We start from the raw sequence: 16208 nt of genomic DNA on the forward strand, positions 1-16208 counted from the left end.
TCCCCTTCACATCTCACTCCCTCCCTTCTTTCCAATCTTCCTTTACTCTCTGCCCTACATCCACATTTTTACTAAATCGCCACCTCCCCTCATTAAATGCTTATTCACCTTTCCATCTTTCTCTTCCACTCTACTCTTACACGCTCCCCACTGTCCACTCTTCTTCCCTTGCCTTTCTCCTCTTTTCACTTTTCCTTCTCATCACGTTCCACTCCAATCTTGCAATTCCAATCTCTGCTTTCAACATTTCTCTTCACATTCTTTGTCTACCGTATCTATCTTTGCCTTCGGACCTCTTCTTCACATTCACTCTGCCTTTTAATTTCTTCCTTCTTGCACATATGTTTATATACACTCCAGGAATATGTGTTCTCGGGGTCATACATTGAAATCTTGGTGTGGCTACTCAATCTTTCATCTTTAGATAAAATTAGTGCAATTGAGCAGGTTAACAACATTTTTTATTTGGTGTCAAGGCCCCCTCTAGTGAATATGTGCTATACCAACATACGTGGTGTGTTTCTCTCACTATCCCTTCATTTCTTCCTTTCACATTCATGTCTTATTTCCGCCTTCTTTCATCCATTACTTATTTCCTTAGCCCAGTGCTCTTCTTCCTGCCTGCCTTCTTTCATGTATTCCTTTCTTCATCCTATTCTTTCTTTTAAACAGCACAGTTCAAGCACATTTTCTTTCATTTGCAAAGCTGCCTCAAGTTCTCAAATTACCTTTTCTAAAGCAGCATTTTGAGATTTACACACATTCTACAATTTGAGTTCACTTTTAAGCTGTTGTCATAGGCTTCCTACATGTTATGTTATATTGATTTGTATAGCGCACTAGTCACCCAGGAGGGTATCCAGGGGCTTGGCAGGTGTGAAGTGCATGAGGTGCTTTTGTGAATAGCCAGGCCTTCAACTTCTTTCAGAACGCAAGAAGTGAGGAGGTGGCTCTGATTTGTTGAAGCTTGTGGATGTGGGTGAAGTCAATAAAGGAAGTGGGTGGAGCTGCGGAAGTGGGTGGGGCCTCTATAAAAACTGTGAGCACCTGCACTTCATATTTTACAAATTAAGGTGGAATGCGACGAGAAATACTCTAAACTGACTAGGGAAGTGTGGTTGTCAAATCCATCACTTGCTGGCATATAGATTTTATTCTGAAGACTCCGATTCGCCTTCATTGATTGTTAGTACTGAATAATGGCCCTTGTTATTCTGAATTTGATTTGGGTGACAAGTGGACCATTAATGGCGCCCCTCTTAGTTTTTTTTATCTTTCCGGAGGCCATTGGAACATACTCAGTGGTTACGTGTGTGTGAATGACTCCTGATGTTCTTAGATGCACTGATCTACAGCCATGAAGTCTTCTCAGCGGGTTTCTCTCTCACCATAAACCGTGGCTTACCGGAGAGGTCTGGTTGCTGCATTTAGCACCTTTTATTTTATGGTGTTTGCAGGCCTTCAATTTGAACTTTGTATCATTAAGCACTTTGCTAGTGATGCCATAGCTTTCGTACTGCGTTTGTCCATTTCGTGTGTGCTCTTTCATGTTTACAATGTTAATTTATGGTCCTGGTTTCATTGTTTATTTTGCACAGAACCAAAGCTACATTTTGGTAAATATATCTGTGTGTGCTAGTCATTACAATGTGAACGTCATAAGTATTTACATCCAGAGTATCTTTATATGGCAACTGCTCATCCACGTTTATAAATCTGTTTATTTGAATACATATATGTTTGTCTGTATAGATATATATGTGTTCGCTGAAAATAAAGTTAAAGTGATGTTATAATTAGGTGCTGGAATAATTCGCGAACTAACAGTATAAACCAAAACAAACACTGAAATATGGCAGTTATAGTTTAATGAACGAACCATAATTTGTGCCTCATCGTGCACTGCTTCTGATATCACATATTATATTACTCACAACTTTTTTAACTATACCATTGATGACATCACAGATTAAATTTAAACAACAAAATTTTTTAAATTACTAATAAGAACAACCCAGGATTCTGACCGTGTGCTATTGGTTTTATGAATGAAGAGTAACAACCTAAATCAGTAGTTGGACTCCTCAAAGCTTGTATGTAAGCTTTCAGAAAAGCAAAAGAAATGTGGTATTTCAGAACTGAAGCAGTTTTGATGGATGGTATTATGGTTTTACTTGTAATTACAAAAATGATGGGTGTAGGTCATTTGATGTGAGCTGGTTGCTGATTATCATTGAACCATAGAACCATGGTCAACCATTCCTGTAAAGGATTGAAGACTGAGGCAGTAGGTTGTTCAGTTGTCATGAAGGGACTGACAGGGGTTCCGGCCACGAGCGACAGCCTGCAGCCAGGACCTGATGCACATGGCCAAAGTCCATATGTAGTGGGGGTTTGCCAGATGCAGAGGTTTTGCCAAAGGGTATGGCCATATATCAGTCAATAACCCAACCCCTAGTGTATGGTGGATGCAAGGTCTGGTGTGACACCATCCTTGCAGACAATATCCAATGTGTATGTCCAAGGTTTGGGAATAGAGGGGGTTGACTGCATGTGGAGGGATGAGGGCATACACTGGCCACATCCCAAGGGCTGTGTAAAATGTATCCTATTTCTAATTGAAGAATAAGTGCAGTGAAGGTTTCTTGCAAAATGTAGGGTGCAGGGCCCTGCTGGTGCCTAGGCGCTGAGTCCAAGTCCTGATGCAGATTCGATGCAAGGTCTGGCCAGAAGCTATGACGGAGAACTCATCATGATTTTTAACATGTCCTGAGTGATGTAATATGTGATGTCATTAACAGTGCATGATGGGGGTGCAAGTTATTACTGGTTAACTAAACTACATTTGGTCAACCATTCCTGTAAGTGACTGAAGAAGGTGTGTTTTTAGTGGCTTTTTTTAATGTTATCTCACATCTCGTTCCAACACCAAACTATAGCATCACTTTAAATGCTGTTTTTTTTCAGTGGCATTTACCGCTGAGTAGTTATAGTTAGGCCAGAGTTTCCGTAGTAAGAGTGTTTTTTGTTTTGCTTATGCCTTTGGTGATGTTTGACACATCTTCACCAAACATATCATTAATATCATCAGAGATGATATTTCAAACATCATTGATTACATCACTTCTGACATCATCTAATGAATATGGCACTTTGCTATAGGCATTCAATACTTGAAGGTTTTCAGAGACCTACACCTAGGCACAATTTTATATCACCTCTGTAGTGCTAGTGGGCTTAGCCTTCTCAAACTGCAAGAAATGAAGCATATCTTTACCCATATTAAGTAGATATAGTGCTTTTCTGTTTACTTGTATTGAGGTGCATAAGAAATGTAATAGCTTTGTAGACATTGATGAGATAAGTAATGTATTAAACCTTGAACACCGTTCAAAAACAGTGTCTGGTTATTATTTACCATAATCAGATGCTCCAGTTAAATAACTCATTTATCATAGAATTTTAAGAGAACAGCTTCACTTCTTTATATTAGTCAATTATAAGGTAGGCACTACCAGGCCCTTTAGACAACCCTTGCTGTATGTAAATGTACCCTGCAGATATTCCTTAAATGATCAGAATGGTGTATACCATTTTAATAATGCTTGCAATCATACTGTGCTGCTTTAATCAATGAGAGAGAGAGGACTAGATAGGCTAGACCGTATCCCCTGGGTTATATGTATATATCAATAAGGACTAGCTAAGGTTTAAGAGAAGTAGGAGACTCGGAGCAGTACGTCAAATAAGGAGAAACATTGTTTTCCTTATAAAGCCCTCACCCACCGACCTAGTCGGTGGCATGCTTCATCATCGGGCCCACCGCAGTGGCACCGAATGTGCCCCGGGTGTGCTTCAACGCCAGGTGACTGCGGAGCTGGTATGTTGCTGAGTGCGCAGTGAGTTGGGTGAGAAGGGTGAAGTTTAAAAGCTATACAGCTGGTCCCAGTACCCGAGGGTAAAATATTTTAATGAACTGGGCCTCTGTTAGCGGATAAAAGGCAAGTAGACGTTGAATGGAGTGCTAATTATGACCTCCAGCGTCTAGTGTGGTCTACATGTTTCAGCCAGTGCCTTATAGATTTTCTGCTGGCTTTCCTCAGGACCGTTTTAATATGTGCAAAACGTGCAGATAAAAATTAACTTATAGTGGTTGTGTTATCTTTAGGCTAAGTGAAGCGCACACTAAGGCGCTGTAACTGTTAGAGGGGGATTCCCTAAAGCTTGACTACATATAACACATAAGACAAAGACAAGACGTACATGGTAGAGTCATATTAGAATGGTATTGGATATACCACATCATGTGCCGACTTATAAGGTGGTGTGCGACCTATAATCGGTTACTGTGGGTTCATGCCATGGCCATGAAGCTGGTGAAGGTTTTATAAAATGAAACCGATAGTGGTGGTGGTGGGCTAGAGAGCGTATTTACAAGGTGAGGTACAGGTAAGTATAATGCTAAGTCCTCACTCAGTTTTGTCTTGTAAAAAGCTTCATGGGTCGCCTGGCAGAGAAAGAGACCCTGTAAGAATAGTAACTTGGTCACAGTTTGTCCAACCTGTGGGGAGAAAAAAAGTAGTGGCTTACCCCATTCGTGGCTGTAGCGGTTCTATTTTACTCACGAGTGTTGCAGTCTGGTTCCTCCTTGGACCTATTCGTCCTTCCGCGGCGCCCGTTATGAGAGAGGAGGGCCGCCCGGTCTCTATTTGTAGTTTAGTTAATTGGTTTCACCTGCATTTGGTGGAAAGAGAGGGAGGGATGCATGCGTGCTGTTTGCATTGTCATGATTAGGCTTCAGCGCATGCGCCGCGGACTAGCGTGAGATCTGCGCATGCGCGGCTATCTTGCGCATGCGTATTGCACGAAATGAAGTAGACTGTGGGTAGGTTATGGGCGGTTCGTGTTTTCAGCTCTTGTTATGCTGAATGTTGAGGTTAAGCATGTTGCTTGCCACGTTCGAGGTTGGTGAAGTTTATGACTTCGAGTCATTGTATTTCATGACTAAGACTTAAAATAATTAAATAAATAAAAAATATATTGTCACGATGGGTGATAGTCCCAGCAGAGGCATGGCCAAACACGTAGGTAAGTGATGGCTGCTTATGAACGCACTGAAAAAGTGCGAGGGGGACATGCAGTTCAGGGCACCCGCCAGGGGTACACTAGGGAGGGGGGAAAATGGAAAGGGGCACTCATGCAGGTATGTGCTGGCACAGATATTTTAGCGATATTTCAACAGAGAGACTACAGGCAGGGAAACACAATCTTGTTGGCTAATATCCTTACCTTAATGTACAGATGTGAAGTTCCCACCCTCTTACTATTTTTAGGGAGTGGCAGTTCACACCCTGTTCAGCGGTGTGCTGCCTTTTGTTTGCTTTAAAAAAATTGTTTGGAGATTATATCAAAACAAAAAATGGCTCTGGACGACAAGTTCCAGAATACCACTCAGACTATGAAGAGCAGCAGCAGGATGATGCATGCCTCTGTTCTCTTGCGTATGCTGTTTGAACTTCTTCACTGTACCATTTGTTGAGAAGAAAGTCTCCACAAAACTAGCAACTTGCAGTCTTTGCGTAAGCAGTTTTCCAGATGTGCCACAAAGAAATATCCTTTCAGTACTTCTGGTATGATGAACCAATGAGGACATAGCATGCCAGACAGTGTAATGCTGCCAAAAGAAAACAGCAAGAGGATGAGGGAGCATCTGCGTCCACTAACCTGTCTTCCCTGTAAGCAAAGGGTGGGCATATCTGAGGTACTTTCCTGTAAATTAACGATGCAAAATGATGGCAAAATTAAGCAAGATTATACAGAAGGTGTGCTAGGTTTTACTGCAACAAATCATTTAATGCTATTTTATTAATGTGAAATGCCCCTTAGCATCCAAAATGGACCCGGTGAGCTTAATGCAACAGAATACTAATAGTACCAGTCAGCAGCCTCTTCTGTTGAGTTCTTGTACTTTTGTTGTAAGATATTTGTGTCAAGTTACACATAAATATGCAAACAAGCATAAACACACAATGTTTGGAAATTGTGGGTCAAAGGAGTAACACAAAATGATCAAAATTACTCAGATACTCCGGTGTGTTTATCATTTCACCCAAGCCTACTGGAAACATTGTTACTGTTGACTTGAGACTTGACTCTTATAGCTACAATTGCCTGCTACAGGAGACCGATAAGGTGAAGGAACATCCTGCTCTATGTTGACAGAATCTCCGTATATGCCTTTATAGCCCCCATAGTAAGCTGTGCCATACATTAAAGGCCCACTCCAAAGTAACTGGCCTGAGACAATGGTGTTGGCATTAAATAGCCGCTATAGATCTTCAGCTGAGTACAGCATGGGGTTGGGCACAGCATGCCAGACCCTGCTCCCAAAAACTCATGGGTGGCCAAACCCTGCTTTACCCGATTCCCTCCATGGGTGGTGTTGCTTTGGCCTCAGGGCCTAGATGCAGGCCAGGCCCTATACTTAACCCCCATTGACTGTGCACAGCATGGAGTTGTGAACAGGGCCTGGCCTGTGGCCACACCCTGTGTTCAACCCCTTGCGGATACCCAACCTCCTGCTGTACACTACCTTAAGCTGTGTGTGGTGCGTTATTGGCCACACAATGTGTTGAGGGGTTTGCTGCAGGGTCTGGCTTGTGGCCACGCCCTGCATTCAACCCCCTTCACCTATGTGCAGCTGAGGGTTGGGCACATGGCCTGAATTGTGGTCAACACATTTGTCCAACCCGACATGGGCAACAATACCCCGCCTCGCACCGCCTTCAGTCATGTGTGGTGTGGGATTTGTTGCAAGGCTTAGCCTGTGGCCAGGACGTGCAGCCAACCAATATTCTGCTGTGCACAGCGTGGGGTTGGATACAGGGACCAGCCTGTAGTAAGGCCCTGCCTCATGTCCCGAAGGGGTTGCCAACACACCTTGGGTGCTCTTCAGATCCAACCCCCAAGGTAAAGAACCTTGACTGTCTGCTGGATGAGAAGCTATTCATGAAGCATCAGGTGGCAAAGATAGCTGCCACCTCCTTCAGCGTTATAAAATGGCTGGGAAAAATTATCTCGGGACTGCCTATCACAGCCCAAAGGATGGTTATCCAGGCCCTTATCTGTCAAAGCTTGACCCCAGCAATGTCCTCTATCTAGGAGTGGATAAAGTCTCCATCAGATGGTTGCAAGTAGCTCAGAACTAAGCTGCTCGGTTACTTTGCAAACTCCCAAAGGTTACATCGACATCTACTTTCCTCCATGAACTTCACTGGCTCACATTAGAGAACTGAATTCAATTTAAAGCCTTATGCTATGTGCACAAAGCAAGGTCATGTAACAATTCATGATGTCTTTAAGAGCTGGTAAGTTCTTATCAGCTGCTCGTCCCTTGCACTCAATTGACTTGCCCGTGTGAACAGTTCCTAGAGTTAGACGGACACGCATAGGAGGTTGATCTTTGCATATCAGTGTTCCAAGCTGTGGAATGTCCAACCTGAACTGATGAGAAGCGGAACTTCTTCAAACAACTTCCAAAAACAGTTGATGACCTAGATGTTCTGAGTCAGTGGGAACTTGCCTGTTCTGACCTGTTGCTAAAGTACCCGGAAACCCCATGTACGTAGCTGAGCGCTATATAAAACTTGCTAATAATAATATTGACACGCCATGTGCATGGCCATGGGCTGTGCAAAGTGGGTTGTTGGCCACAGTGCCTGAAACTGGCCAGGTCCTACACCCCACCCCCTTTCTCTGTGCAGAGCAAAGGGTTGGGCATAGGGTCTGGCTTGTGGCTAGGACTTGTTATGTTATGTTATATTATGTTATGTTATTTGATTTCCTAAGCGCAACGGTAACCCTGGGGTGTCCTGGCGCTGAACAATGCCTATCGGTTAGCTGAGGAGTATGGTGCCTATATGGTGAAAAGCTATGTTGTCTGACCTTTCCTTAAGGAGAGGTGCTTGGGTGAATTTTTTAGATGGAATGGAAGCTCATTCAAGGCTCTAGAGGCACCTGTAATAAAACTCCTGCCATCCCAATTCGCTTTTTTGGCTGGGGTACGATGTTCCCATGGACCAGAGGGCCCTTTTGGGGACAAACCATTAAAGACGCTGTTTCAGGTGGCCGGGCCGACTCCTTGGCGGGCCTTAAAAACAGTGCAAAGGGCTTTAAACTGGGTTGGTTGTTTGACTGGGAACCAATGTAGCTCTTTTAATTCTTTCTTAATTGAGGTGAACTTGGGTGTTCCAGTCAGCAATCTGGCAGCCACGTTTTGCATGAGTTGGTGCCTGTTTAGATGCTTTTTTATAATATTCAGATAATGACTGTTGCAGTAGTCCAACCATAACATAATTAGTGCCGTGACCACTGTCCTGTGACTGTCTGCCGGGAGAAAATACTTTATCTTTCTTATAATTCTAAAAAAACAAAAGCTTGCTGAGACAAGATTTACCTGGTCCCGAAGGTGAGTTTGTTGTCCACTATATCCCCCAAGTTCTAAACTTTCTTAGTTGGTTCGGGGGGAGGTGTGCCAGTTCTTCTGGCCACCAGTCGGGCATCCAGAAGTTTGTATTGTTGCCAAATATAATGACCTCTGTTTTGGTCAAATTGAGTTTCAAGCAATTTGATGACATCCACAACCAGACAGCTTTCATACAATCATGGAATCTTCTTCCAGTTTCATCCTCTTGCCCATACAGGAATGACAACACTATTTGCGTATATTGATGACTTGTTGAGTCGTAATCGCACTCAAGATTGTATATTGTCGTTGTATTTCCACCTGTGCTACCGTCGAATCAGCACCAATAAACAAAGAAAGACAAAAACATGCAGTTCGAAGATATTGCACACACGTCCGATCAAAGAGCAGAGACTTTGGCATTCACTGAAGCAGATTCACAACGAATTTACGCTCTAATACAAGATGATGAAGGCATCAGCGCTAGCACCGGCTCTACACAAGCAAATATCAAACAATTAATCTACATGACGAAAAGAATCATCAATCAAAAATTACACCCCAGTACGCTAATAAAGTACCATAAGGCTCAACGTATCCCTCGTGGCCTCAGGCTATCGCTCAAGTTCACACTCTGCAAAAACAACACAAGATTTACGGAAAAATGGTTCGCCATACTAAACAAGTGTTCTTTGGACCTCATAATTTTAATAATTGAAGAGTTGGCCAAACTCATAGAAGATCTTAACAAAGAAGCAATACAATTAAAAGATGAATTAAAGAGGATGATGACAAAAGATGAATGGGACGAAGTTCTTCAAGACATCAACATACAACTTGATATATATACTAAAGAAACCAATGACCGCAAACTTCGAAAGTTCAAAAGGGACACCACAGACTATCGAACAGGCAAAGTATACAATAGGGCAGACATCTATGCACAACGACGTCAACAGAGACCCACAACATACTTCATCAGACGACTCACAACAAACCAAGAGAGGCCCAGCATATCAAAGGAACGAAAGATCCGCACAAGAAGATAGAAGAAATGGAAGATCAGTACAAGAAGATAGAAGAAATGAAGGATCAGCTCAAGAAGACAGAAGCACTGAGAGTAATCTCAGACAACCATCAACAATTCCTTTTCTAGAGAAAGGTCGGGGACCTCAAGAAGAACCAGGAGGGGCGAGAGCAGACAGAAGGGCAGGACCCTCTACGGAAACGGTAGCAAAGAACACGAGGAGTCAGAGAATCTCATAATCAACATCTCGAAACATACCATTACGGAGTTTCAGACAAAAACATTACAAAAAGGGACCTCATTTGTCCCAACATACCACTCCAACATCCTTGAAACGCAAGTGTGCGTATACAAATTTATGAGAAGTTTGCGACTTAGACACTTCTTTACCAACATAATAGACAAATCCACCATCAATGAAGACAACAAGCCTGACACCCTCATGGGGCTGAGAAATCCCAGCAAGTACATACCTCTTGTTAGTCATAAAGTACTTGACGCTTTCGAAAAAGTAGTAAGCAAAGACATAGCCAAGATCTTCAGATCACAGAGAACAAAAACCACAAATATGACCATTCCACTGTGTCGTCCAATAGTTTCAACAGTCAATTCTATCCACGAACCAGTGGGAAAGTTCATAGATAAACATTTACAACCATTAGTTCAAAAAATACCGACGTACATCAAGACACCACTCACTTTTTGAACATTCTGGAAGAATACAAACCATCATTCACTGCTAACATGATCATGTGTACAATCGACGCTAAAGCCCTCTACACCTCCATTCCGCATAACCTTGGTCTCACAGCCATCGAAACAACCTTAATCAACAGCGACAAGGAAGAAAACCTACAAGTACTACTCATGGAGCTTATGCACTTCACGCTGCTTCACAGTTAGTTCCAATGGGAAGATTAATTTTATGCCCAATGCTCAGGAACGTCGATGGGAAATTGTGCGGCGCCGGCATACGCCATTATTTTCATGCACCAATTTGAAACCGACCATATCATGAGTCAACCAACTTGGAAAGACAATCTTATTTTATATAAGAGGTACATTGACGACATCTTTATCCTATGGAGGGGATCAACTACAGACCTCCATACAGTGACCCAGAAACTCAGCCAAGTGAATGAACGAATACAATTCACCTACAATCACAGTGCAACTCAATTACCATTTTTGGATGTTTTGGTGACCAATGTGCAAGGTACCATAGAAACCTGCGTATACCAAAAATCAACAGACAGGAACAACCTACTTAATTTTCAAAGTTTTCACCAACCATCGTTGAAAAGACATTTACCATTCTCACAATTGCTTCGTTTCAAACGCATAGCATCATCAGAAAGTATGTACCAAGAACAGAAAACAGTGACCATGAAGAAATTCAAAAATCAAGGATACCCTGAGAACACACTGATACAGGCGGCCGACAGAGTACAGGACCTAAACAGAAATCAACTGTTAATACCCACAGCCAAGGAGGTTTCAAAATATTCCACCAGAAGTCACCATATCAAAAGATTAATTCTCAAACATTGGCCGTTACTTTCCATGGAAGAGGATTTTAAAGGACTATTCACAAGCAATCCAATCTTCGCGTATGAAAGAACAAAAAATATTACAGAACTGTTGAAACAAAAAACACCATCGCTAACAAAAGAATTCAGAGGCACATTACCATGTCATAACTGCGGTAACTGCAACGCGATTTTCAAAGGCAACGAAATCAGTCACCCGTCACAAGGAACCAGAATCAAACTTAGAGTCAATGGGACATGTGACAGCTCCAACCTAATATATATGTTGAAATGCCCATGTGGACTCTCATATGTGGGACAAACAGCAAGAAAGATTAAAACAAGACTAGTCGAGCACAAAAGCAACATACGCTCAAAAGCAGTCAAATCAACAGTCGCGGCACACTTTAATGAACTCAATCACAATCCTAGCCAACTAAGGTTTTATATCCTGGAGATGGTGACCTTATTGCCTGGAAGAGACAACACACAACATTTGTTAAGATGCGAATTACATTGGATACATCGCGTATCCACGGTTCAGCCTAAGGGACTCAATGAACGGCTAGAATACAGCTGTTACCTGTAAACTAACATTACTGTTCGTATGCAGCAGTCAAACATGGGTATTGAGCTACATATGAAATCAGATACTAAGTACAGTACTGTGGTTTTTTAGTTATTCTAATTGTATTTTTAATTTTCTTTTATTCATCCAGACAGTCATGTAAAGATATTTGACGTTTACTTTATCATCAGCATTAACACCTGCATGGAAATGCGATTCAGTAACTAACCAAGTGTAGATGTTACCCACATTTACACAGAGTAGAGTGTAAGACACATTGTCCTCAGTGTCTTAACCTGCATGTAAATCCGTTCGAGTAACCTACCTACAGTATTCACACTCGCATACATTAGAGTTCAAACCACGTTAGAAGAATAAAGTTAGACAACACTGTCCCACACAAAAAACACGTCGTACCCACGGTCACGTTGTTCAGCAATCGCCTATCAGGAAGAGGTTCACACTGACATCAGTCACATGACCCTGCATGCACCAATCCCCTCCGATAATATAGAGGGAATCAAACGTATTTCGACTAACACCACGATCGGGACTAGAAAACGAACACGCTCGCATTTAACGCACGGCATCCATCACTTTAAGCATAATTAGCCAACGTTGGTATCTTTGTCCCAAACTTAGATTGAGAACTGACCGAGACTAGTAGATATACGCGTTATACGAAGTGAATGTCACAGGTCAGATTTTTTATCGGACTCTCGCGGTGACAACAGCATGCCACTCTTCAGACGTAGAACTCACCAAAGGGTTTAAAACTTCACTTAGAACGCGTCTTATGTACGACACCAATAATGTACCAAACAATAACGTTTCTCAGACCGGTTAATTATTTGCTAACACACGCGAATGTTCATCACTACCCTCCTGCATGTAAGCACTCGTAAACATCATCGTTCACACACTCGTTTTGATACCAGCAGTTACCAGAATCCACAGGTGATGATAAGAATGCATGTTACTTGAAGTACTGCCCTTCCAATCTCCCTTGTGCATGTTAATTTAATCATGATTATGAAGTGTAGACATGTAATCAGAACTATAGTGCATTGCTAGCCAATTGAACCTATGTCACTTTAGTATGATTTCACAGGACTAATAAGTCCCCTGATGAAAGGTACATGCCCAAAATGCATTGGGCACAATCGCAATGAATGCTTTGAAAGCTTTATGCAGGAATAACGCGTACCAAATGAATATGAAATAAAACAGAATCAAGCATTAAATACACTTTTGAAGAAACGTTATTGAATGAATGAGATGAACATTTGATTCACGTGTGTATCGAAGGGACGTCACTCCTGAGGGAATTGCCGCTTTCCTAAACACTATTTGCGTGTCATATGACTAAGATGTCAGCTGGAACCCAGATCTTATCCGGGCCACCAATGGTGTCACATAAGCGTTAAAAAGTGTAGGACTGAGGGACGAGCCCTCTGGTACTTCACATGGAAAGGAAAATGCTTTGGACCGGACTATATATAGGTCCACTATTTGAACTCTTTCTGTGAGAAAGGATTTCAGGAGGTCCCATGTGCTGCTTTCAACCCCACCTTCTGAAAACGGACCATCAAATTATTTTGATGGACTGTATCGAAGGCCGCAGAGAGATCCAACATTATCAGTACAGCGTTACCTCCTTGGTGCAGAGCTTCTCTCATTTCCTCTGTAGATTTTATCAAGGCCAGCTCTGTGCTGTGCTCTGTTCTGAATCCATATTGTGTTGGGTTTAGTATATTGTTTGATAGGAGGAACATGCTGAGTTGGGTGTTGATAGCTTTTTTCGATCATTTTGGCCAGTAGGGGGAGGCGAGAGATAGGTCTGTAGTTATTTGGGACCTTAGAATTAAGGTTTTGTTTTTTAAGCAGCAGGAGAATGGATGCTATTTCCATCTTTTAGGAAACTGGCCAGATTTGAATATAGCATTGAACAGTGGGGTGAGTGCCGTACCAATGAGCTCTGGGACTTGTTTGATCACGTACACAGGGCAGGGGTCATATGGAGATCATGATTGAATGCAGGCCAGGAGTTTGATAGAGTCTTGCTCCTTCAGTGCTGAGAATCTGTCAAGAGTGTATGCTGACTTAGTTTCAATGGACGTGTGACCTGCAGAAACCCCTGTCTCCTCAGTCTGTAAGATCGTAAAAGATGAAAAAAATTGTTTCCACCTTCTGCTGAAATAAGGTGGCTCTGCTCTCACATAGTTCGAGAATAATCTGATTTTTGGAGGTGTCAGGGGTGGTTAGTTTTATTATTGTGTTAAAGAGTTCTTTAGCTGAAGATTTTGCCTGAGCAATTTGCTCAGTGAAGAAAGTCCTTTTAGTGTTAAAAAAGTAGATTTTTATAGAGTGTAAGGTTTAGCTTATAGGACTATTTGTCAGCGTTATAGCCTCTTCTCAAGGGGCGCTCGAGGCGTTTTCACGCGTGTTTTTGCTTTCTCAATTCATCCGAGAACCAGGGGGCTGATGGCTGGTAGCGCTTGGGAGACCATAGTTTTGGTGGGGCTAATTTATTGCATGCATCTTCTTCCCACTCAGTGTAGACGGAGGTGGCATACTCTCCTGTTGTGGAAAGCGAGCAAGCCGTTTTCTTGAGTAGATCTCCTAACTCAGCACTTTTGATTTCCTTCCAGGCTCTTGTTTCTTCTTTTTTTTTTAGGCTCTGAATTATGTTGATGGGGGTTGGAATGTGTCAGTTCAAACTGAATGGCGGTGTGGTCTGTCCAAGCAATTGGTAGCACCTCTGTGCAGGTCAAATTGGGGTTATTCTTGAAGATCCCGTCTAGGGTGTACCCTGCTGCATGAGTCAGGCCTTCTATGAGTTGCCTAAGTTCCCCTTATGCTCAACTTCCCTGCACGCTGGCAACCCCTTGCCTTTAATGGCCATAATGGCCTGCTACAGGGGATTATGAAGCTTTAAGAACATTCTGCTATATGATGACACAATGTAATATATACACTTACAGACTGCTGTAGTGTAGTAGTCTATACCATAAATTGAATGCCCACACCAGAGTTTTGGGCCCGTGTCAATGGAGTGGGACTTTAATAGCTGCTCTTCAGCTGTGTGCAGCATAGTGTTGGGCACAGCAGCCTATGCCCTGCAGCCAACCCTCCATGGGGATCCATACCCTGATGTGCACAGCTTCAGTCACCCATGGGTTTGGGTTGGCTGCAGGACCTGGACTGTGGCCAACACTTGCACCCAATCCCACATGGGCAACAAACACCCTGCCTTGGATGACAATCAGCTGTGCATGGTGCCTAAAGGTTAACTATCACTCGTTACACACATGCCCAAACCTCCTGCAGGTTGTGCGAAGTGTTGGGTTGGTCCAATAACTGGCCTGCAGCTAGGCCCTACTTACGAACCCCTACTGGTAGCCATCCCGCGCCACACATGTTGGGGGTTAGCTGCAGGGCCTGGCCTGTAGCTATGTCCTGCACCCACACTTTATTTAGCCGTGTGCAGTGAGGGGTTGAGTGTGAGACATAGCTGCAGGTACCACCAAATGGCAAAAAAAAGAAAGACAAATAACAGGGTTGCTAATTTCTCATAAGTCTGCTTTGCTGTATGTGAATTATGTGAGAAGGGAACACCATACTAATTACAGAGTCATGGAACAAATGCAGTGAGGAGCATATCTGTTCTGCTCAGAAATACTGGGGCTACAAAGCGGCTAGATTGCTGTGCCAATCGTAGGCTCACACAAAATGATAGGCCTTAAAAAAATATATGAATCAACAAAAGTTGAGCACAGTGAGTACAATTTGGTGTGGCATTAGGAACAGCGACGAAATGTACATATCACAAGAACAATTACAATGAGTCTTAAGTCATTCTCTAAAACTTCATGAGAGAACGTCTGTTAAAGGCTTGGCTAATGAAACCTTACCACAATCTATCTACCATGGAACAGATGTGGTATGATACAGCACACAAACATTTAGGATGGAGCCCCTAGTGGACTATCACGGTGCTCAATCAATGACTCCTTTGTCTCATGAAATTATATGCAGGAGTAATGTATAGAAACTGAAGGCAATAGACACACCACAAGTCTGCTTTCAGTTTTATAATATAGATACAAACAAACTACCCCCTTTCCTAGATTACCATGGACAATCTCTGCCTGGGCAAACAATAACTATTAAGGCATAGATTCAGTAGGCAAGCTGTATGACACACATTTTCCAAGGTTTGCGAGATTAACAACACAGGCAGGAATTGTATATCAAGTGAGAAAACTTCAGCTCCCTCAATAGGCCTGCCCATTGCAGTGTGTGAAAGAAAAAAAAAAGAGACTGTTGTAGGTTGGTATCATGGGTTGATATTTAGAGCTGACATAGATTTCATAATGGTTGCTGAGGGCACGTAAAGCAGCTGCAAGTTAGAATCAAGGAAATGCGTGGGCAGATAGAAACCCATGACACTCATAACAACACAATGACCAACAGTTAAACCCATATTTTGCAAACCCTTTCTTACTTCTCCCACATTTGGCCTGACACAAGCTTTATTCTGCCTTATAGCATCACCCGGTACTTTCAATATCTTTTCCATAACTAATTTCTCTGCATCAGCTGCCATTTAAGTCTCTC

Source organism: Lissotriton helveticus, chromosome 2_1 (assembly GCF_964261635.1).
Source record: "Lissotriton helveticus chromosome 2_1, aLisHel1.1, whole genome shotgun sequence".
In the NCBI taxonomy this organism is placed as follows: Eukaryota; Metazoa; Chordata; class Amphibia; order Caudata; family Salamandridae; genus Lissotriton; species Lissotriton helveticus.